Consider the following 23,961-nt stretch of genomic DNA (forward strand, 5'->3'; position numbering starts at 1 on the left):
TTTATCAACCCCTTCCCAAAAATGAATTTGGATAGACAACATAATTTCATAAGAGAATTGTGCCAAGAAAAGATGAAAATAAAAGCTAACTTCGCTGAGTTTCAGAATCGGCTTGTTTGGGAAACAGAAGGGAGCTAGTGTGGGAGGAAGGCTTTGTGGTAAGTATTGCTGCATTTAGGTGCAGGGTGCTTAAGAGAACAGGAAACATTCAGTGGAGAACCAGCCACAGGTCAGTTTTGGGGAAAGAAGCCCGACAGGGGCAGTCAGTGTTAACATTAAGAAAAAAAATTTTCATAAGATAAGCAGAAATAGTGTTGTAAAAGGATAAAGGTGAAAACATTGAAAGCTTTACTTTACAGAGATCCATTTTATGCTAAAATTTTAAGTAATATCACTATGATACATAGAATATCCCTGCATTTGCCTAACTAGTTTACTTTGTGACTCAATTCTTGAGTATTTGGTTTATTTCAAAGATGAACAATGTTGAGGTGTATTGTGCTTATTTATATCCTATATGTTTTCCAGATCCTGTATGATGTTAGAGGACAAATGTATCATATTGTATTCATCTTAATATTTCCAGTATACAACCCACAGTAGACACTTATTGAATGAAAAAATATCTTAACTTCTATAGTGCTTTACAATTTTCAAAGTAATTCCATGTGCATGATTTCGTATAATCCCGTAATAGCCCTTTGAGGTGTTTATACTTTGTTTTTCAGATGAAAAAAATATATTCAAAAGAGAAAAATGACTTCCCAAGTCACAAAGATTTTGAATCCAAACATTCTTCCTTCTGGTTTAATTTAGGCTAGCCATCATGTCTCTTTTCAATGAGTAAAGTTTATCATTAAATTCTTAGAATTGTATTGGTGGATATTGTCATTATGGCATAATGAGTAAAGCCACCACCTGAAATGCTGGTATCCCATATAGGCACCCATTTGCATCCTGGTTGCTTCATTTCTGATCCAGTTCCCTGCTAATGGCCTAGGAAAAGCAGAGGAAGATGGCCCAAGTGTTTGGGTACCTGCCACACATGTGGGAGATCCAGATGAAGCCCTTGGCTCCTGGCTTCAGCCTGTCCCAGCCCTGGCTGTTGTATCCATTTGGAGAGTGAACCAGCAGATGGAAGACCTCTCTCTCTGTCTCTCCCACTGTTAGACCGACTGTCAAAATAAATAAATATATCTCTTTTTAAAAAATGTGTCTGTGAAATACATGGAATCTGTTCTCTCTGTATTAATAAAAAAATAAAATGTAAAAAAAGAGAAAGTAGAAAAAAATAAGAGAGATCTTCCAGTTACTGATTCACTCCACAAATGGCCACAACAAACAGATGTGAGCCAGGCCAAAACTAGAGCTGGGAACTCTGTACTGATTTCCATCAGAGTGGCAGAGACCATCCTCTGCTGTTTTCTCAGGTGCATCATTGGGAAGCTGCCTCGGAGGCTGAGTAACTGATCCTGATAGTGGTTGCTGTTGGTGTATGCAGTGGCTTAATCTGCTGCACCACATCAGCCCCTGTTTGCTTTGTTTTTAACATTAGTCTTTTTCCTTATTAAGCATGGATTGAAAGCAGATAAATTTGTCATAAAGTGAAAAAACAATTTCTAGATTTTGACTCAAATTATTAACTTTAAAAGCATAAGAAATCTTATGACACATGGATATTTTGATAGCAAAATTCAAATATGCAAAATTTTGACTACTTTTTACCCTTCCTTTTATTAGCTCCTTCAAAAGAAATTCACAAACTTCAATGTGTATAAGAAACAGTTGGAATTGCTTCTAATTTTTTTATTCACTTAATTTGAAAGGCAGAGAGAGAAAGAGAAAGAGAGAGAGAGAGAGAGAGAGAGAGAGAGAGATATCTCCTATCTACCACTTCACTCCCCAAATGCCTGCAATACCCAGAGTTGAGCTGAAGCCAGGGGCTTATAACTCAGTCTAGATCTCCCATGTGGGTAGCAGGGATCCAAGTATTTGAGCTGCCTAACAGTGTACACATTAGCAGGAAGCTAGAATTGGTAGTGGAGTCAGGATTTGGACATAAGCACTCTGATATGGTATATGGGCATCCCAAGTAGTGCCTTAACTACTGCTCCAAATTCCCACTCTTGGAGCTGCTTTTTAAACTTGACATTCCTCAGTTTCCCTCGAGACCACTGAATCAATGTCTCTGATGCCTAGGCATCATTGTTCTAGTCAGCTCATGTGTTGTTCTTTCACATGTGGGCTTAAGCAGTAGAGCCTTGAGTGCTGCCATTCTTCATTAGTCTGTCACTTAGTCTATTTTTCAACACTCAAAAGTGGGAGTGTGGAGAACACATCCCTATACAATCACTGTATTGCTATAGTCATCAATAGGCTGTGATGTCTGACTTGGGTGTTTTGGGTTGGAAAGTGGTTAGGAATCAATTTCCCACATTTGAGTTGTCTCATCACCTCCCATTAATTGTGTTACTAATTACAGATATATGTATAAGCTGCCCAAATCTTTGTCCTGACAACATGATGTTTCTAATGAACTCCCTCAAACCCATGTATCTTTAGTGAAGCTCATTATTCTTACATTCCCTAAATCTGCTTTTCCTTTTATATTATCTAGTTCACTTAAAGCTATTTAATATTACATAATGGCCTTCTTTGTCTCTTTTAATAGTTTTTGTCTTAAAGCCCATTTTGTCTGATATGAGTGTAGCTACTTCTTTAGAATTCTGTTTGCCTGGAATATCTTTTTCCATTCCTTCACTTTCTTTCTTTTCTTTTTTTCTTTTTTGACAGGCAGGGTGGACAGTGAGAGAGAGACAGAGAGAAATGTCTTCCCTTTCCGTTGGTTTACCCCCAATGGCCACTGCAGCAGGTGCGCTACAGGCAGAGCACTGCACTGATCCGAAGCCGGGAGCCAGGTGCTTCCTCCTGGTCTCCCATGTGGGTGCAGGACCCAAGCACTTGGGCCATCCTCCACTGTACTCCCTGGCACAGCAGAGAGCTGGACTGGAAGAGGAGCAACCAGGACAGAATCCAGTGCCCCTACTGGGACTAGAACCTGGTGTGCTAGCACCGCAGGCAGAGGATTAGCCTATTGAGCCACGGCACCGGCCTCCTCACTTTCAGCTTGTGTGTATTTTTAGTGGTAAAGTATGTTTCTTGTAGGCAGCATATAGATGGGTCTTGATTTTTTGTCCATTCAGCAAGTCTGTTTCTTTTAATTGGAGAATTTAGTCCATTTACATTAAAGGCTGTTATTGATAAGTAATGATTTGGTCTAGTTATTTTTCCGTATTCCTGTTGTTTATTTTGAATCTCCTTTGTTCTTTACATTCCTTCATGGTGCTGATTACCCTACATTCTGCCTCTGGGTGTAGTGCATCCTCAGTACCATTTGTAAGGCCAGCTGAGTGGTGACAAATTCTTTCAATTTTTGCTTGTCTTGTAAGGTCTTTATTTCACCTTTGTTTTTTTCTTTTAGGACTATATCCATTTCTGCATCTTCTCTTGGCCTGTAGGGTTTCTGTTGATAAATCTGCTGTCAATATTATGGGAATTCCTTTAGAGCTGTTCTGGCATTTCTCTCTTGCAAATTTTAGGATATTCTCTTTATGCTATTCTTTTGAAAATTTGACAATAATGTGTCATGGTGAGGATCTTTTTTGATTATGCCTATTTGGGGTTCTATGTGCTTCCTGTATTAGGATGTCCACATCTTTCACCAAATTGGAGAAATTTTCTGCTGTTTTATCAGTGAATAAGTTTTCTAAGCCATTCTTTTTTTTTCAATACCCTTGAGATCTCCTAAGACTAAGATTTCCTAAGATCTATATCCCATAGATCCTGAACACTGTTTTTGGTGTAATTTTTCTTTTCTTTTTTTGTCTGTCATATTTCAAAAGATCTGTCTTCTAAATCAGATGTTCTTTCTTCTGCTTCACTGAGTCTGTTGTTAAGGCTTTCAACTGTATTTTCTTATGATGTATTTATTTATTTGAAAGTTAGTGTCGCTCCCCCTCTTCGCGGAGGAACGACACTAGACCCTGCGCTGTTCTTTTGTCTGCTCGGCCCTTCCCGGGTTTGCTGCTGGTCCTTCCCGGGTTGGTTGCCGACCCCTCTACCTCCGTGGAGGGGCAGCTCCCCCTGCCACTTTCCCCACTTCCGCGGAGGAGTGGCCCACCGCCAGCCGGCTCTCTCGGGGGCTGCTCAGGTGTTATCCGGATGTTCCCCTTAGATGTTCCCCCGTGCATGTTGTCTCTCTCCTCCTTTATAGTCCTCTTCCACCAATCCCAACTCTGCTACCCACACGCCGGGCATGCTGCTCTCCTCCAATCAGGAGCAGGATCAGCTCCTGTAGCTCATCAGTCAAGTTGGCGAGAGGCAGCTGTGTAGAAGTTGTTTACTCTTCTCCCAGCGCCATATTGTGGGAGAGCAGATGCATAGAATAAGTCTTAATTCCAGTAACTTAGTCTAGTCTGAGTTGCTCCCCACAGTCAGAGCTATAGAGGGAGAGGGAGAGACAGAGAGACAGAGAGAGGAAGAGATGAACACAGAGAGAGAGAGAATCTTCTATCCACTGGTTCACTCCCAAGATGACCACAACAACAGGGTCTGGGCTAGGCTGAAGCCAGGGGCCAGGAGATTCCTCCTGTCCTCCTATGTTGTGGGGCTATGGGTCCAACACTTAGATCATCTTCTGCTGCTTTCCCAGGCCATTATCAGGGAGCTGGATTGGAAGTGGAGCAGCCAGGACACAAACTGGTGCTCATGTGAGATGCTGCATCACAAGTGGCGACTTTACCTGCTATACCACAATGCAGGCTCCTCAACTGTATTTTTTATTTGACTTATTGAATACATTATTTCTTATATTTCTGTTTGTTTTTTTCAATATCTATCTCTTTGCAGAATTTCTTGTCCTTATTTTCTTATTTAACTGTTTCTCTGTATTTTTGAGTAAACTTACACTCATTTTTTAAAAAGATTTATTTATTTCTTTGAAAGTCAGAATTACACAGAGAGAGAAGGAGGCAGAGAGAGAGAGAGGTCTTCCATCTGCTGGTTCATTTCCCAGTTGGCCACAATGGACGGATCTGCACCTATCCAAAGTTAGGAGCTTCTTCTGGGTCTCCCACATGGTTGCAGGGGCCCAAGGACTTGGACCATCTTCTACTGCTATCCCAGACCATAGCAGAGAGCTGGACTGGAAGTAGAGCAGCTGAGACTCCAACCGGTGCCCATATGGGATGCTGGTACTGCAGGCAGCGGCTTTACCCACTTCTCCACAGCGCTGGCCCCACACTCATTCTTTTGAATTCTTTCTCATTTTGTTAATCTCCCCTTCTGCACAATCCAATATCAATGCATTATTGTGTTTCCTTGAGAGAGTTATATTGCCTTCCTTGTTCATGTTTCTTGTGTTTCTATGTTGATTTCTGTGCATCTGAGTGACCTCTTGTTACTATCTCCTCTGGAGGATGAGTTTTTCTGTTTTTGTTAATTGAAGGCTTCTTTCCCGGCAATATGCCTCTGGGGCTTGGTGGAATGCCTAAGGTTTATATTTCAGTTCTAGGGGTATGTGCTGGGTGGGGCCACTGTTTGTGGGTGGGGCGAGAGTCCAGAGTGACACCCAAGATGGACATGGTGGAGCCCTTCTGGTTACAGTCAGTGAGGGAAGGGGATGTTGGAGCCAGCTAATGGTTCACAGTCCCAGCCCTTCTCTGGGCCAGGGTCAACCAGCTGATTCACAGCCTAGAGTGAGCTCACAATGGCAGCTCACTTCACCCACCCAGGCACATGCACCACCCAGATCATCAACCCGGTCCATAGTGTGTTCCCTGACCTTCCCATAGATCTGCTCCCAGTTTCCAGGGAGCTCTGAGTCAGAATGGACAGGAAGCCATCTGCATCCCACAACCTTTTCAACTCTGTTGCCTGTGCCCAGGACTCCTACAATCACAGGGCACTGGGGAGTCCACTCTCTGCCCTGCAAGTTGCCCTAGCCTGGCTCTGGTGGTCTCCAGCAGCAGCAGGACTGCCTGCCGCTTCCTGAATCAGAACATCAGCTGCGACTTCATCACAGTAAATTGAATCTGGGGCTTTTGGTGGGGAGAGAGGACAGGGGCAGCATGGCCTCCATTCACAGAGCAAAGTAGTCACCCAGATCCCAGCCAGCTCCCCAGGCTGTATTGAAACCAGCTGGGACCATGGAATTCTCCCTCTGTCAAAGCTGCCAGTTGCAACCTTTGTCCACCGTACCCTGAAAAGATGGCACTTCTCAACTTGAAGCAGCTGTGTAGATGCAGGAGTGGTTTGTGGCACAGCCAGTGACAATATGACTGTCCTCTCCTCACTGCCCCTTGGATCTCTGTTCTGTCCATTCTTTATTGCACAGTTCTATTAATCAGTCCCCTGGGAATGTGATCCTTCCTTTGTTTTTCTGGTATTTTTCTTTTTCAAAAAAGATTTATTTATTTTATTTGAAAGTCAGAGTTATTGGCCAGCGCCACGGCTCAATAGGCTAATCCTCCGCCTGCGACACTGGCACACCGGGTTCTAGTCCCGGTTGGGGCACCAGGTTCTGTCCCGGTTGCTCCTCTTCCAGGCCAGCTCTCTGCTGTGGCCCGGGAAGGCAGTGGAGGATGGCCCAAGTCCTTGGGCCCTGCACCTGCGTGGGAGACCAGGAGAAGCACCTGGATCCTGGCTTTGGATCAGCGTGATGTGCTGGCCGCAGCGGCCATTGGAGGGTGAACTAAGGGAAAAGGAAGACCTTTCTCGCTGTCTCTCTCTCACTGTCCACTCTGCCGGTCCAAAAAAAAAAAAAAAAAAAAAAACAAAGAAAGAGTTACAGAGAGAGAGAGAGAGAGAGAGAGAGAGAGAGGCAGAAGGAGAGAGATCTTCCACCCACTAGTTTATTCCCCAGATGTCTGCAATGGCCAGGGCTGGGCCAAGCTGAAGCCATGAATCCAGGAGCCAGGAGCTTCAGCCAGTTCTCCCACATGAATGGCAGGATCCATTTTCTGCTGCTTTTCCCAGGCCATTAGCAGGGAGATGAATCAGAAGTGGAACAGCCAGGACACAAACCAGTGCGCAAATGGGGTACTTGTGTTACAGGCAGCAACTTTATCTGCTATGCACAACGCCGGTTTAATGTGGTTTCTAACTATTTAGCCACCTTGGATGCACTGGAGTCCATCTTTAACACTGCAATGGGAAGAAAATTTCTGAAATGCAAATCAGATATTGCCATTCCTTCTCCTATAAAGTCCAGTTCATTTGCATGGTTCACAGGCTCTTTGTATTCTGGTTTAACTTTGCAAGGGCAGTTCCAGGGGCCATGTCTCAAATAATCCCAAATATATCATCAAATAAAAAGTACACTTTTTTTTTTAAACAGAATGGGAATAATTCTTTAGGCTCTGCTGTAATCCTTAGCCTGGCTCTCATCTTTCCTAACCCATTCTTAATATTGTCTCTAAGATATTATGCTAACCTTAAACTCACGTATCTTGGTTCCAGACCTCTTTAAGTAAACTTATCTCTTTATGCCAGCTTCAGTTTGAAAATCTTAGCGGCTCATTTCTCATTTTCTGAAGTCTCTTCCTAACCTATTCCTAACCTAGCTTAGCTAAGAGATATATTTGTATTTGACCCAACAAGATCCTACCTTACTTTCAAGTACATCCTTCTATCTATACTTTATGAGACACAGCAGGCTCTAAAGAATAGTCCTAGAGGGTTGCTGGATTTAAACACCCTGTCTCCCTCTCCCACTAAGCACTGTGAAACAAGTGTTCTACTCTTTCCCAGCTACTCACTAACTAGGTTATAAAATCCTCTTGTTTGCATTTGAGAGTAAGATGAATTATTTACCTTCTTGGCTGTGAGTAGTGTATGTGCCACCATCTTTAAAAACAGCCTGAGATCACTTAAGTTGTCAGTATTCTTAGAATCTAGCAGTACATTTGAAAAATTAATAAATTATACTCAGAACAGGAAATTTGACAACCTCATGTGTAGCTTCCTTTTAATGATTAATAAAACTGCTGCTCCAAAGTATTTCCATTGATGGCATGACTTCATACTAACACCGAATACACAAGGAAGCTTGACACTATCCTACTTTTCTTTCTTTTTACAGATTTATTTTATTTGTTTGAAATACAGAGTGAAAAAGAGAGAAATACAGAGAGATCTTCCATCCTTTGGTTCACTCCCCAAATGGCTGTAACAGCTGGAGCTGGTGCTGGGTCAGGTCAAAACCTGAAACTCCATTCTGGTTTTCTACATCAGTGGCAGGGTCCAAAGCCCTTGGGCCATCTTCTGCTTCCTTCTTAGCTGCATTAGCAGGGAACTGGGTTGGAAGCAGAGAAGGCAGGGCTCAAACCAACTCTCTGATACAGGATGCTGGCATCACCAATGGTGGCTTATCTTGCTGTGCCCACTGTTAGCCTCTTACTGTTATGTTTGATAACCTGCTCTATTGTGTTGTTTTGTGTCATTCTTGCCACCATCCAATATGGTAACCTTTGTTTTTTTTTTAATTTTTAATTTTTTTATTTTTTTTGACAGGCAGAGTTAGACAGTGTGAGAGAGGAGACAGAGAGAAGGGTCTTTCTTTTTCCATTGGTTCACCCCCAAGTGGCCGCTATGGCTGGCGCACTGTGCTGATCCGAAGCCAGGAGCCAGGTACTTCCTCCTGGTCTCCCATGTAGGTACAGGGCCCAAGCACTTGGGCACTCCACTGCCTTGCTGGGCCACAGCAGAGAGCTGGACTGGAAGAGGAACAACCGGGACAGAATCTGGCGCCCCAACCGGGTCTAGAACCTGGGGTGCCAGCGCCGCAGGCAGAGGATTAGCCTAGTGAGCCGAGGCGCTGCCCAGTGTTTCTAACACTAATTATTCAAGTTCATTTTGAGGGTTTTTTTTGCATTTTTAAATTAGGTTCATTTTATTTAAGTTTAATGTTAACTCCATGCAGTTGTTTCAGTAAGAATAATGTATCTGTGGCTCCACTCAGATATCCAGTAGTACAAATTAGCTTCAAGTTACAGATACTGAACAAAATAGGTTGAGTGAGTGAAGGAGGGAAGGAGGGAGAGGGTAGGGGAGAGGAAAGGAGAAGAAACAAAGAATTGAACATGCACGGAAGCTTTTCCGTACTGCCTTCAATGCTAACCCGCTTCAGAGGGAGAGTAAAAGCAAGCAGGAATGAGCAGCCACGGATCGTTGAACTGTTACCAGCACCATGCTTGTCAGCAACACTTCAGCAGAGTTTCAGACACTCTTACAGCAAAACCATTAGAACAAACTCCCCCAATCTTTAACCACCACAAACTAACACCCAATAGCTTTAAACATTGGTATAAAGCCGATTTAAACAATTAGAAAAAGGAAAAATGATCCCACGTTTGCCTCTGTTGTGTGCTTAACCTTGCAGATGCCTTACCCAGAAGGCTAATGACTTTCAAATGTAATTTCCATTTCTAATGGTGGCCTCACCACATCTGAGACAATGCAGTAACGCTGAAAAAGCATCTGTGCAGTCCTGTTAGTGTCTTAAAGAACCTGAAAGCTGGGACCAGTACAATCCACAGACTGTAAGAACTTTAGAAAGCTATGAAAGAACAAACAAACAAACAAAATACAGAATTTAGGAATCTGAGGCCAAATGTGAAAGTCAGATTTTGTGGTTCTTGGTGACAGTGGGGAACTTCCAAGGGGTGAGATGGGGTTTCCCTGGTTGGCTTTTAGGACTTACTGATTTTCTTTGTTTCTCTCTTTCTTTCTTTCACTTAAAAGAGTTACAGGGAGGCAGAGGCAAAGAGAGGTCTTCCATCCACTAGTTCACTCCCCAGATGGCTGCAATGGCTGAAGCTGCGCCAGTCTGAAGCCAGGAGCCAGGGGCTTCTTCTAGGTCTCTCACATGGGTGCAGGGGCCCAAGGACTTGGGCCATCTTCCACTGCTTTTGCAGGCCATAGCAGAGAGCTGGATCAGTAGAGCAGCTGGGTCTGGAACCTGTGCCCATATGGGATGCTGGCGCTTCAGGCCAGGGCATTAACCCATTGCGCCACAGCGCTGGCCCCAGGTCTCACTGATTTTCATCATCCACATCCTGCAGTGCTTCTGTATTCCGCTCTTCACGATCCCCCTGCATGTCTGAAGTCCATGGTGTCAGATTATCACGGAACAACTGCATGGTAAGCATAGAGTCCATATAGCGTTCTTCACTCAGCATATCCAGTTCTGCAATTGCATCATCAAAAGTGGCTTTTGCCAACCTGCAGGCATGCTCAGGGGAATTGAGGATTTCATAGTAGAATATGGAAAAATTGAGAGCAAGACCTAAATGAATGGGATGCATTGGTGGAAGTTCTGTCATTGCAAGATTGCTAACAGCTTTGTAAGTGATCGGGCTGTTCCTTGCAGCCTGTCATTTCCTGTGGTAACTTCAGGCAGATACCTGCGGTAGACCCCTTTCATTCTCTAATAGGAAACCATGGTCTCGCCAGTGTTAGCTGCTGGAATGAGGTGTTTGTCCAGCACATCCAGAATGTCACAACAAATTAACTTTAGCTCAGTCTCAACCATCTGCCGATACTCCCGGGTCATTTTTAGCTCCTCTTCTCCTCCCTTGTTTTCTTCTTTCTGTTCAGTGCTGCTGAGTATTCTCCAGGAGGCTCTTCTAGCTCCAATCACATTTCTGTACGCAGCAGATGGGAGGTTTTCTTTCTTCAACTGTCAGCTCCACGTCCATCCCTGCTACTTTCTTCATTGATTCCACCATTTCCTCTCCTTGGGGCTCGGGCAGGGTCTGCGCCTCGGCCAGAAGCGGATGAGTCTCTGACTCTCGCTCAGGGTCATTTTAAATTCCAACACTGGAACAGAGGGCATCACCTCATCTTCTCATCCAGGTCCTTACAGGGAATGCTAAACACTGAGAGACTCACACAAAGAAAATTACACAACAGAGCTAAAAACTCAATAGTTTTTTTATTTTAAATTATTTATTTATTTATTTGAAAGAGTTACAGAGAGGCAGAGGCAGAGAGAGAGAGAGAGAGAGAGACCTTCCATCCACTGGTTCACTCCCCAGATGGCCTTAACAGCTGAGCTGTGCTGATCTGAAGCCAGGAGACTGGAGCTTCCTCTGGGTCTCCCACGTGAGTGCGGGAACCCAAGCATTTGGGCCATCTTCTGCTGTTTTCTCAGGCACATTAGCAGGGAGCTGAATTGGAAGTGGAGCAGCCGGGACTCGAACTGGCACCCATATGGGATGCCAGTGCTACAGGAGGTGGCAGTTTTACCTGCTAGGACACCCACAGTGCCAGCCCAGACTGACATAAACTAATGTTGTTGTACTTTGAATGTTCTATTCAGAGACAGGGAGATAATCTCAGAGAAAATTTCCATATAAAATTATTTGAATTTAAATTTTTTTTATTTATATTTGTTTGAAAGTTGGCACAGGGAGGAGGGGATATCTGTCTATTCGTCTGTCTGTCTATCTATCTTTCTACTGAGAGATTTTTCATCTGCTGGTTTACTCCCCAGATGCCCACAACAGTCAGGACTGAGCTAGGCCAGGTCAAAACCAGGAGCCAGGAACTCCATCCTGGTTTCCTTGTGAGTATCAAGTACCCAAGCATTTGGGCCATCTTCTGCTGCTTTCCAGGCTCCTTGACAGGAAGTTGGATCAGAAGTGGGTAGCTGAGGCTCTATCTAACGCTCTGATCTGGAATGTGGACATTCCAGGGGGTGGCTTAGCCTATTGTGCCACAATGCCTATCCCCAAAGAGTCCTTTTTAAAATAGATACAATTCTATAATACTTATGAATGAACCAGAATACTTATGAATGATGTCTGGCATTTGTTTTAAACTTACCCGGGAATGAAAGGAATTGGGTGAGGTTTGAGATAGGGATGAAACAAGATTAGTATGAGTTAATACATTTTGCAACTAGGTGATGAGATTTGATTCTAAGTCCCCTCGATTCCAAACACTGCTAGTAGGTGAAAGTTGCAAACATCACCAATGATAATACTGAATTTGTCGGTCTTATCTGAGTGAAGTAGCGATGTTCTTTTCTAGTTGTATCTGAGTATTTATCCTTAACGTAATTGCATTCGTGATTTTGTATTATTTGTCTTAAAATAGCACCTCTAAGTTGCATTTCAAGCATCATTAAAACCTCGACCCACCCTGGTACCCACCCCACTCGCTTGGTCCCATTTTCATACTGAACTATGTTTGTCTTTCTGCAGCGAGTTTATGGAGCTTCCAGAAGGCCTTCTAGTTCCTCTCCTGACTTGAGAGGAAACAGGGGCTCACTCTGGAAAGTTAGTTTGGGGTGTAAATCCCAGCAGATCCTGCTGATGTATGCCAGCGTTCTCTTGCTTTCCTTGTCTTATGGGGGTGGGGTAGGGGAAGGTACTGTGTTAGCACAGCTTTCATCTTTGCTCATCTGAGACACATGATTGAGTCTAAGCCACGTTGCTGGACATGAGAACTGGCTCCTTCATATGCTATGCACACCCACCCATCCACTAATGCCAGTTATCTTGATGGTGGGGGCACACGTCCTGCCAGCTCAATGAGATTTAGTGTCTCCTTTCCAAGTCTCCTCCTTAGTGGAGGCCCGTGGCATGTAGCATTCAGACTCCAGCCTTCCATTAGTGGAGAGCCTAGCTACTATGTCTGCAGTTTGAGAGGACACAAGGGGCTCTCAGAAAACTGGTAGTCCATGGTGTTTCCTACTAGGACACAGGTGCATTCATACATAGACACTTTTTTATTTTAAGAATTATTTTCATTTATTTGAAAGACAGTTACAGAGAGAGGACGAACCAGAGAGAGAGAGAGAGAGAGAGAGAGAGGTCTTCCATTCCGCTGGTTCACTCCCCAAATGACCACAATGGCAAAAGGTGAGCTGATCTGAAGCTAGCAGCCAGGAGTTCTTTCTGGGTCTCCCACGTGGGTGCAGGGGCCCAAGGACTTGGGCCATCTTCTGCTTTCCCAGGCCATAGCATAGAGTTGGATCAGAAGAGGAGCAGTCAGGACACTTAACTGGCACCCATGTGGGATGCCGGCGCTGCAGGCTGGGGCATTAACCCACTGTGCCACAGCGCCGGCCCCCACACATAGATTCCTGCAGTCTCTGAACTATGTTATAACCATTGCTGGACTGTCCTCAATGCAAGTAGGCCTTGGGTATAGTAACTATTGTTTGAATTGAAAATTAAGAAAAGCAGTGGGAAATTTTCAGGTGTCCCTGGGAGGTTTATAGAAATATATACTTACATTCTGAAGTGCCTGAAAAGTCTGGATATTATAGAGTAGTCTTTCGTTGTTTTGAATGTCTCAGGTTGCTGTACACTTTGAATTCGTTAAGCTGCCTTTTCCATTTCCTCTGTTCCCTTGCTGTTAGATTAGCCATGGTCATTTCTTTCTGTTGTCTATGAGGCTGCCAGCTGTTTGTCTAGAAACAGAATTTTCATGTTATTCATAGCATAGGTAGTGGTCTTGAGAGTGAGAGTGAAGGTGGGCTGTTTGTATAGAAATCTCAGATCTCCTACATAAGAGCCATGTAATCTTGTACAAATGACTTCACCTTTCATCTCTCTGGTCCCCCTTGTGTGTGAAATGTTGGATAATAATGGTACCTACCTTGTGAGGCTGTCAGGAAGACTGAGTGAAATAAAAATGCTTAACAGGATGTGTCAATAATTGTAGGTATATGAGTTGGTGTTTTCGTGTAGCAGGTTAAGCCACCATTTGTGAAGCTGGTATCTCTTATTAGAGCACCAGTTTAAGTCCCAGCTGCTTCCAGTCCAGCTTCCCTGCTTAGGTGCCTAGAAAGGCAGTGAATGATGGCCCAAGTACTTGAGCCCCTGCTACCCATGTGGCTCCTGGCATCAGCCTGGACCTGTCCTGGTTGTTTGTGATCTTTGGGTCGTGAACCCGAAATAAATAAATAAATAAATAAATAAATAAATAAATATCTTTAAAAGTAGTAAGTACTCAATAAATATTATTGTCATTTTCTCATTTATTATTTTAAATTTGTTAAAGATTTGAAAACCAGTTAAAAATACAACCTTATTAAACTCCAAACTAATATAAAATTAAATGGTGTTTGAATGCCTAACCAAAAGGCCTAATAGTGAACTGTTTAAGCATTAGTGCAGCTTTCTGTTTCAGGCAGGAAAAAGCTTTAAGGAGGCATCGTTCTGCTAAGAAAGGCTGATTACATGACCTGCTTCCTCTGATTAAAAGATTCTTGACTCTGATTGTTGAATTGGACACAGAATTTTCATATTATTTATTCAAAAGCATTCTTTTAAAAATGATTATTTGAGTGGTGTAGCAGTGGGAGTGGGGGGATGGGGCGGGGGAGTTTTCGTCTACTGGTTCACTTGCCAAACACCCACAATGGCTGAGCCAAAGCCTGGTTTCTCACGTGGGTTTCAGGGACAGAACTCCCTGAGCCACCACCCACTGCTTCCCAGGTGTGCATTAGCAGGTGACCGGAATTGGGAGCTGGAGGGCACTCACCCCTGGACACTTCCATATGGGATGTGAGTGTGTTTACCTCTAGGCCAGATGCACACTGCCTCCAAATATTCCTTACTTTAAATCTTTATGATGATGATACAAATGATTAAAATGCCTTACTCAGAAATATGCACAGATAACCCATAAGTAGCTATATTAAACAGTCTCTCTAGTTCAGATGCTGATCATTAATGTCCTACATCCTGGAATTGTTGAAGTCACTTAGTAGTGGGTCAAGGAAGTGTCTCTTGCCTCATTCAGTTTAATTTCATGTCTTTCATCAGCCTGGAGTTCCCTGCCTTCAGCAGCTTGGTCCAGTAATACTAGCTCTCCTTTTCTCTTGCGCATCCACAACAGACTCACGTAATACTCAAGCTGTCAGATATCATGGCCCGTGAACTCATTCTGAGACGATGACTTCAGCTGGGCGTGAGTGCAGATTATGATACCCAGCACATAGTGGCCTCTCAGTAGGTATTTATTAAATAAACAAATGACTGGGGGTGGGAGTTTGGTGCAGTAGTCAAGATGCCATGTGGGGTGCCCCCTTCCATATGTCGGCGCCTGGCTGGAGGCCTGGCTTCTCTGCTTCTGATCCAGCTTCCTGGTTATGCGCATCCCAGAAGGGAGCAGATATTGGCTTGAGTACTTGGGTGCCTGCTGTCCATGTGGGAGGCTCAGCTGGCCTTCCAGTCACTGGGCCTCGGTCTGGCCCAGCTCTGACTGTTGCAGGCTCAAATAAAAATGAACATAAAATAAAATAAGAAAAAAAAAATGATTGCTTTGGTTTTCAGTGGGAAGAGGATAATGCACATCTTCTAGAAAACCTTCCCCCAAACTTCACGGTAATCATTGACTCTAAACTCTGTTTGCTGTGTCACAACATTGGCCAGAACTTACATTGTTTGCTGTACCCACAAAGCTATACATACCTGAGGCCAAATATAAGCAAATTGTGAGACTTGTTCTGGTGGGTCAGAGGTGTTTTGTGCTTGGTCTGACTGGAAGGGTAACGTTGCTGAACTCTTATTTGTCTACCGTCAATCTTTTAGACTGCCTTTTTCTTACAAAGTCTTAAGTTTGCAAGCGTTAAAAGCATGAATAGTGCTGTTGTTTTTATTTTTTTAACTAAAGATTATAATATGCTTTCAAACACTTCCTAAAGAAAAAAGGTACACTTAAGAAATAAGTGGCCTAAGTCAGGTCTAACTTCAAAACAAGCTTAAAGGTTTGCCTTGAGTGAAAAAATGTAAAATTTAGTTGCTCCATCTAGTGGTGAACCGTTATATGGTTTTTGTGAAGAAATTTTAGTTTTTCTTGTGGAAGATTTTAATCTGGTAAAGTATGAGAAGTGTTTAATATGTTTATCATCCTATTTTAAATGAAGAGAAAATTATTCCACTTAAAACGACAACATTACTATGTAATTAATCTAAATGGATTTAAGGATGTATCTGCAACCTGCGCAAATTTCAAATGCTTATTTCATCCTCAGTCAGTCTAGAAATGAGCATCAACACTGATATCTATCTCTAGACCTAATTTCTGTACAGCATCTCGAAAATATAAGAAAATTTAGGCCTGGTCTAAATTGGTAGAAGAGGAATGCTAGAGAGATCAGGGTTTCTACAGCTAACAATGTGGGTTGTTTTTCAACCCAGTCCTTAATAAGTCTGAAAAATCCTGAGCTGTGTACAAAACATCAACTTAGTAAAAATATATTTAGCAATCAGATTATATGTTTACCTGAGTGTAATAAATGACTGTGGTTAACAATGGGCTCTCAGCCAGGCTACTTGGGTTCAAGTTCTAGAAAGTACTTATTAGTTGGTGACCTTCGTGTCTTGTTTTCTTCATCTATAAAATGAAAACAATACTACCTCTTTCAGAGTTGTGATGCTAAATTGGATACTGCATGGAAAGCACTCCAACAGTAGGTAGAACAGAGTAAATAGTCAGTATGCTTTTGTTAGTGTCATTACTGGCTTCGTTTTCATGTATTTGTGGATTTTTGGAGTGCTGATTTGATGTACAATTGAGTCATGCCAAGTAATCAGGTATCCGATTGGCAAGTCATTAGGGTCTCTTTCTTCTCTGAGTTAGGTGTTTCTAATTCGGGAGGGACCATTCATGGCAACATCTTAAGTATAACGGCAACCCAGATCCCCTTCTGCAACTTACTTATAGGGCCAGTCGTTGGCTTCCCAAATGCAGCTTTCTTTCTGGGAATTACTCAGCTGGAAAGCAGGGAAGGTATGTTTGCTCCTGGGCATACCTGAGGTTTATTTCCTCTTTCCAATTTCAAATCATAGTTTGGCTTTAGTGCTTCAAGATAGCAAAGTTTGATAAGAATAAGTGGAAAAGCATATTTCATGAATCTACTTGCACACATATGCTAGGAGAACAGCCCACTGAGCCGACCACGTTGGGCTACAGTTTTCCTAGTCCTTAGAAGTGTATATATATGACAATAACTCCCCTTTCTAGGCTCTAACTGCAGATTTCCATAAACATACGTGAGAGTGCTTGAAAGCAGGGACCATGAAGCTGGAACGCCTGGTTTAAATCTTTGCTCCATCAATTACCGGTTAAAAAACATTGGACAGATTAGTGGCCTCTGTGAACCTTTGTTTATTCACTTGTAAAAGGGAAATAAGAGACCCTATCTCAACAGTTGTTCTGCAAATTAAATGAACTGGCGTGTATAAGCACTTAGAACAGGCCTGCAGTATAGAAAGTGCTATGGAAGGGTTCTTGTTGCTAAGTTATTGTATGTGGATTCCCATTATTCTGTGGAGCATGAAATGCTGTATCCAAATTCATCCTATCACAGGGAGAGACTTATTCTTTCACTTTACCTTTTTGTGACGTTTTCCTATATTTTCCTTTCTCAATTATGGACTTGAATTTTCTTTGCCACATTCTAGTCTGTTGCTTCCAGTTTTTCTTCTTAGATGATATCTATCATCCACTTAGGAAACTCTTTTTCCCTGAAAATACACTTTTCTCTAACTCTTTCATTTCCTACCTGGGAATTTCTCCAGAACATGAACTCTTTATTCTTTGTATGTTTCTGATGCTTTGCATGGAGATAGACATACAATAGGTGCTCCAAAGACACATGTGCATAAAATAAAATTGTCTCTTGAAATCTGCAAGGGCAGATTGGTTCCAGGCCTCTCTTTTAGTACTTAAATCTGTGGATGCTCCAGTCCTTTATATAAAATGACATAGCATTTGCATGTAACATGTGAATATAATCCTGCATACCTTACTCATGTCTGGATGACTTAGAAGGCCCAATACAACATAAAGGCTATGTAACCAATTGTTATACTGTATTGTTTAGGGAATAATGATGGGCAAAAAAGGTTTAAAGGATGTTTAGTATAGTGGCAAATTCAAATTGATTTATTTGAAATATCTGAATTCTTAAAAAAAAAAGAAAATGAAATTATTATGTCACAGGGAAATCTGCACTTTCTTGTTCTTTGCAACATTATTCACAAAAGCTAAGACATGAAAACAACAAAAGTGTCCATCAGTGCATAAATGGATAAAGTGTATGGTGTATATTCACAATGGAACACTACTCGGCCTTAAAGAAGAAGAAAATTCTATCATTTATGACAACAGGAACAACAAAAGTGTCTCTGGAAGACATTGTGTTAAATGAAACAAACCAGACACAGTGAGACAAATGCCACTTGATCTCACTCATCTGTGGAACCTAGAAAAAGTTGAACTTGTAGAGGTAGAGAGCAGAATGGTTGTTAACAATGTGTGGGGGGTTGACGAGATGTAGATCAAAGAATACAAAACCTCTGTGAGATAGGAGGAATAAGTCCAAGAGATCTATTGTGCAGTGTGGTGACTATAGTTAACAGCAATCTATTGTATTCTGTGCAAAGGTGAGCTCTAAATATTTGTCACCAGCCTAGGGGCTGCATGGCCAGGATCAGAAGCCCAGGCTGATACATCAACAGAAAAGTTGTGCAGAATTTTTACTCTTGTTTTTAGTGCTAGATTTGATTGCAACCCTGGCCCTTGATAATTCCTATCATTTCCAAACTCAAGCAAGCACTTGACTTTAATTCCTCCCTGTCTCTTTAGGGTTCTTCAATATGCATTTTTTTTTTTTTTGACAGGCAGAGTGGATAGTGAGAGAGAGAGAGAGAGAGAGAGAGAGAGAGAAAGGTCTTCCTTTGCCGTTGGTTCACTCTCCAATGGCTGCCGCGGCCAGCGCGCTGCGGCCGGCGCATGCGCTGATCCGATGGCAGGAGCCAGGTACTTATCGTCTCCCATGGGGTGCAGGGCCCAAGTACTTGGGCCATCCTCCACTGCACTCCCTGGCCACAGCAGAGAGCTGGCCTGGAAGAGGGGCAACTGGGACAGAATCCGGCGCCCAGACTGGAACTAGAACCCAGTGAGGAAAGACAGCTGTGCATAGTAATTCATTCAGTGGGGTGAAACACTGAGTAGAAATAATAGTCTTTTAGGAGGTAAAATGCAGCGGGACTGGCATTGTGGTGCAGCGGGTTAAGCCACTATCTGCAATGCTGGCATCATTTTGGGTGCCATTTCAAGTCCTGGCTGTGCCACTTCCCATCCAGCTCCCTGATCTGGATGAAGCTCCTGGCTTCTGGTTGCAGCCATCTGTGGAATGAACCAACGAATGGAAGATACTTTCTCTCTCTCTCTCTCTCCTCTCTCCCCTCCCCCCATAGCTCTGACTTTCAAATACGTAAATAACCCTTGTTTTTCTTAAAGAGGCAAAAATGTAGCAAAAACTCCATTGAGAGACAGAGAGAGAGAAAGAGAGAGAATGATCCTGATTCTAGCCACCAGCAGTTGACTTTCTTCTAATCTTAATTCTGTAACTGCCAAGGCTAGACTCCAAGCTTTGAGAGGGCAAGGACCTTGTCTGTCTTGTCACAGCATTTTCCACAGGTTCTAGCACATGGCCTTAATGCAAAGTAGGTGTTCAATAAACACATGTTAATTAATTCTTGATGTTTCAAATTGGATGTCATCTTGGTACCCCAAATTTAGAATCTCCAAATGTGAATGTGTCTCTAAATCAGTTCCCTTCTGAGCATCCCTGTTTCTATAAGTGGCATTGTTATTTTCTCATTCACACAGGCTTGGAAGCTTCAAACTGTTTCCCATCCTGTCAGTCACAAGATCCTGTTAATCCCTGTGAATAATGTCAACTTGAACCTCTCTGTCCTTGCCACCCCTTATATCACCCCAGCTTAAGTCCCTCTGACTTCAGGCCACTGAGACTATTGCAATAGTTATAATAGGCTGCTTTACTCTTTTCCTCTGGTCTTGTGTATTTCCCTTCCTAATTTATTTTCCTTTTTACAGAAAAAGAAGTTTTTTTAAAAAATTACAAATTTTGTTTTATTTTCATGTTTTGAAAGGCAGAGAAATGGAGGGAAAGGAGACAGAGATAGATAGATACAAATTTTCTTTGTGCTGGGTTCACTCCCTAAATGTCTGCAAAACCCAGAGCTAGGCCAGGCAGAAGCCAGGAGCCTGGAACTCAGTGCGAATCTTCCACTTGGGTCTCAGAGACCCAAGTACTTGAGCCATCAATTGGTGCCTTCCAGGGCGCACGTTAGCAGGAGGCTGTGTAGGAAGTGGAGCAGAGACTCAAACCCAGGAACCTTGATATTAGATTTGGGCATCCCAAGCAGCACCTTAGCTGCTATACCAAGTGCCCAACTGTAGAAAAAAATTTTGAAGACCTTGGTCCTTTCCTGAAACAATGTTGGGGTTTTGCATTGTTGATGACAAAGTTCCTACTTAGCTTTTCATTAGAGACAAGCCATAATTTATTCACACCCAACACTATAGTCTCAATTTCCATTTTGCCACCACACAAATCCTCTGTGTTAGTCATTCTGGTTCCATTGATAGCTCCTGGAAATGCCAAGCAAAAATTCTCTTTTTCCTTGTTACATTTCATATTTTCTCAGCTTCTCCCAGTTAAATAAACATTGCCCCAAATTTGTGTTCTAAACTAGTTTTTTTTGCTCAACAAATATCCATCTTTTTTTCTAATATACATTTCTCTGACCTTCTAGTACTCTCATTATTTCATGGATGTGAAATGTGTTCCATAGACTGTTTTACAGAAGGGGGGTGGGCTGTTGTAGTCAAACATGTGCCCCGGAGCAGGCAGCTGACTTCAAGTGATCTCAAATCCTACCACTCACTGTCCTGACTGACTCCAGGCTACATCTCTCTGAGCCTTAACTATCTTACCCTACATTAAGGACAAAAATAATGCTTAAAGCACAAGATCGCTGAGAGGATAAAATGAATCATTGCATGGCAAACAGTGCTTGGCTCAACATAAGGACTGTGTAAGTGGTAACTATCACTATCAAATGACCACAACAGCAGGAACTGGGCTAATCTGAAGTCAGGAGCAGGCCTTCTTCTGGGTCTTCCACGTGCAAGGGCCGAAGCACTTGGGCCATCTTCCACTCCTTTCCCAGGCCATTTACAGTGAGCTGGATTGGCAGAGAAGCAGCCAGGACATGAACTGGGATGCCAGTGCCACAGGCTTAATCTGTTATGCCACAGCACTGGCCCCAATAACTCCTTTGTTACCTCTCTATCTACTTACCTTACATACAAGATATTTTATGTGAAGCATACTGGAAATATGAGGCATGCAGGTGTAAACTGTATTATCAAGGTGCTGAGTGAGTTCTTGAGTTTTAAAATATTTATTGCTTTTGGATGTGAGGGCAATCTGGCTGACATCTGTCACCCCATTGATTGCCAGGGTTGATTTGGCTGATCTGGCTGGCTAAGCAGGTGTCCCCTTCCTCCCTTACCGCTCCATGTGCATCCCTTCTGAAGCTGCGCACTTGGTTGAAGAGGACGACCTTCCCCGCTAGAGAAGGACCGGTCTTTGGTCAAGGGTATACGAGTAGCTGTGCTCCTCTGCTAGAACCTCCAAACAAGCTCTCAAAGATTTATTGATTTATTTGAAAGGCAGAGAAGGAGAGAGAGAGAGAGAGAGATAAATCTCTTTGGTCCACTGATGATATTGCAACAGCCAGGTCTAGGTCAAGCCAAATCCAGAGCCAGGAAGTCTGGCAGGGTCCCAAGAACTAGGGTCATCTCCTGCTGCCTTCCCAAGGCCTTAGCAGGAAGTTGTATTGGAAGCAGAGCAGCCAAGATTAAAACCAGAGCTCTGATATGGGATTCTTGTATTACAAGTAGTGGCTTAACCTGCTGTGTCACAACATTAACTTCAATAAGTGCTTTAAAAAATTATTTAATTGAAAGGCAGAGGGACGGATAGAGAGAAAAACAGGGATATCTCCCATCTACTGGCCCACTCCCTAAATGTCTGCACTGGCCAGGGTTGGGCCTGCCAAAGCTAGGAGCCAGCAACTCCATTTGGACGTCTCATGCAAGTGGCAAGGACCTAAGTACCTGGGCCATCATCTGCTGCCTCCCAGATTGTACATTAGCAGGAAACTGGAATCAGAACTTGAGGGAGCTGCAGCTTGAACCCAAGATGTGCATTCTGGGATGTAGGTTTCCTAAACTGTGGCCTAACTTGGTGTGCCACAATGCCTGCCCCAGTGTCCCAGTTTTCTCATAAATCATCCCACTCCCTTCATTCTTTGATATGTTCATGCCTAGAAAAATAGTGAGGATTGATTAACTCTGTTCAAATAATGTGTTCTAGGGGCCGGTGCTGTGGTGTAGCAGGTAAGGCTGCTGCTTGTAGTGCTGGCATCCCATATTGGTGCCGGTTCTAGTTCTGACTGCTTCACTTCCAATCCAGCTCTCAGCTATGGCCTGAAAAAACAGTAGAAGATGGCCCAAGTCCTTGGACCCCTGCACCTACATGGGAGACCCAGAAGAAGCTCCTGGCTCCTGGCTTTGGAACAGCACAGCTCCAGCCATTGTGGCCATCAGGGGAGTGAACTAGCCGTTGGAAGACCTCTCTCTCTCTCTCTCTCTCTTTCAACCTTTGTGTAACTCTGCCTTTCAAATAAATAAATAAATCTTTAAAAAAATGTCTAACAAATGTTCCAAAGAGGTGTTTTTTTTTTTTTTTTTTTTTTTTTTTTTTTTTTTTTTTTTTTGCCTGTTTATCACAGATACCAGAATCCCTTTTAGAGCTACAAAGAGAGGCTTTGTAGAGTTTGTAGAGTTAGTGAGGTCTAAAAAATTATTGTGAGAGAAAAAAAAATAAGAAACTGGAAACTGACATAAGAACAATAAAGGCATCAGATTAAAAATGAATAAAAGGTGAGATCATACAAAATGAATATGCTTTTTAGGCAAGAAACTGTGACTTGCCTAGTCTTTGAAGAGCAGACTATTACCAAAAACGGTAAAAATAATGAACACAGAGGGGTATCTAGTATAGCCAGCTGTGGGAATTTCTAGACTGGCTTCTGTGCTAATTAGGAAGTATCCCAGCTCTCATACTAAATGCAAACTCAGCATCCAGGCACTTCTCGCTCTAGCAGGATAAGACTCAGGAAGGTATTCAAATACCGAGATAGCTATGGAAATGGGAGGAACAAAAAAGAATTCTTGAAAGTCTCTGTGTAAAGATAAAAGGCAAGCAGAATAAAGGCAATCTCACAGCTGGGGCCTATGACAGATGTCCAAATCAGAAGGTCCAGGGAGATGGAGTGGAACCCAGCCAGACCTCCATGTGCATGGCGTTGGCCATGGGTTTTAACTACCCAGTTTCTTTCTTTCTTTTTCTTTTCTTTCCTTTCCTTTTTTTTTTTTTTTTTGACAGGCAGAGTGGACAGTGAGAAAGAGAGAGAGACAGAGAGAAAGGTCTTCCTTTTTTCCATTGGTTCACCCCCCAATGGCCACTGCAGCCACTGCGCCACACCGATCCGAAGCCAGGAGCCAGGCAGGTACTTCCTCCTGGTCTCCCATGTGGGTGCAGGGCCCAAGCACTTGGGCCATCCTCCACTGCTTTCCCAGGCCACAGCAGAGAGCTGGACTGGAAGAGAAACAACCAGGACAGAATCCGGCGCCCCGACCGGGACTAGAACCCGGGGTGCTGGCACCGAGGTGGAGGATTAGCCTATTGAGCCGTGGCGCCAGCCTTAACTACCCATTTTTATTTCAGGAGGATAGAACCAGAAACATACAAAAATAGGTTTAGTCCTTCCAGTAAATGATGCAAAAAAAGAGTGAAAGTTTTGAAAGATTAAACCACATTTTAAGGACAATTTTTATAAACTGCCTAAATGTCTTAACTTAAAGAAGTCCTGGATTACCTAAATTCTAAGTACAAAAATTATTCCAAAATAAGAAAACCAAGCTTACCTTACCTATAAATTTGGTAGGATACATATGGCTATAGATAGGGATATGAAAATATATAGATATGTTAAA

The 23,961-nt window shown here is 42.9% G+C and overlaps 1 pseudogene; it reads right to left on the reverse strand.

Annotated features, from left to right (window-relative positions):
* Positions 1-10,091: 10,091 nt before the first annotated feature.
* On the reverse strand, positions 10,092-10,787 carry LOC138850410 (14-3-3 protein epsilon pseudogene; annotated as a pseudogene).
* Between the last annotated feature and the right edge of the window lie 13,174 nt (positions 10,788-23,961).

Source organism: Oryctolagus cuniculus, chromosome 7 (genome assembly GCF_051225735.1).
Source record: "Oryctolagus cuniculus isolate XC-2025 breed Fujian yellow rabbit chromosome 7, ASM5122573v1, whole genome shotgun sequence".
NCBI classification, from domain to species: Eukaryota; Metazoa; Chordata; class Mammalia; order Lagomorpha; family Leporidae; genus Oryctolagus; species Oryctolagus cuniculus.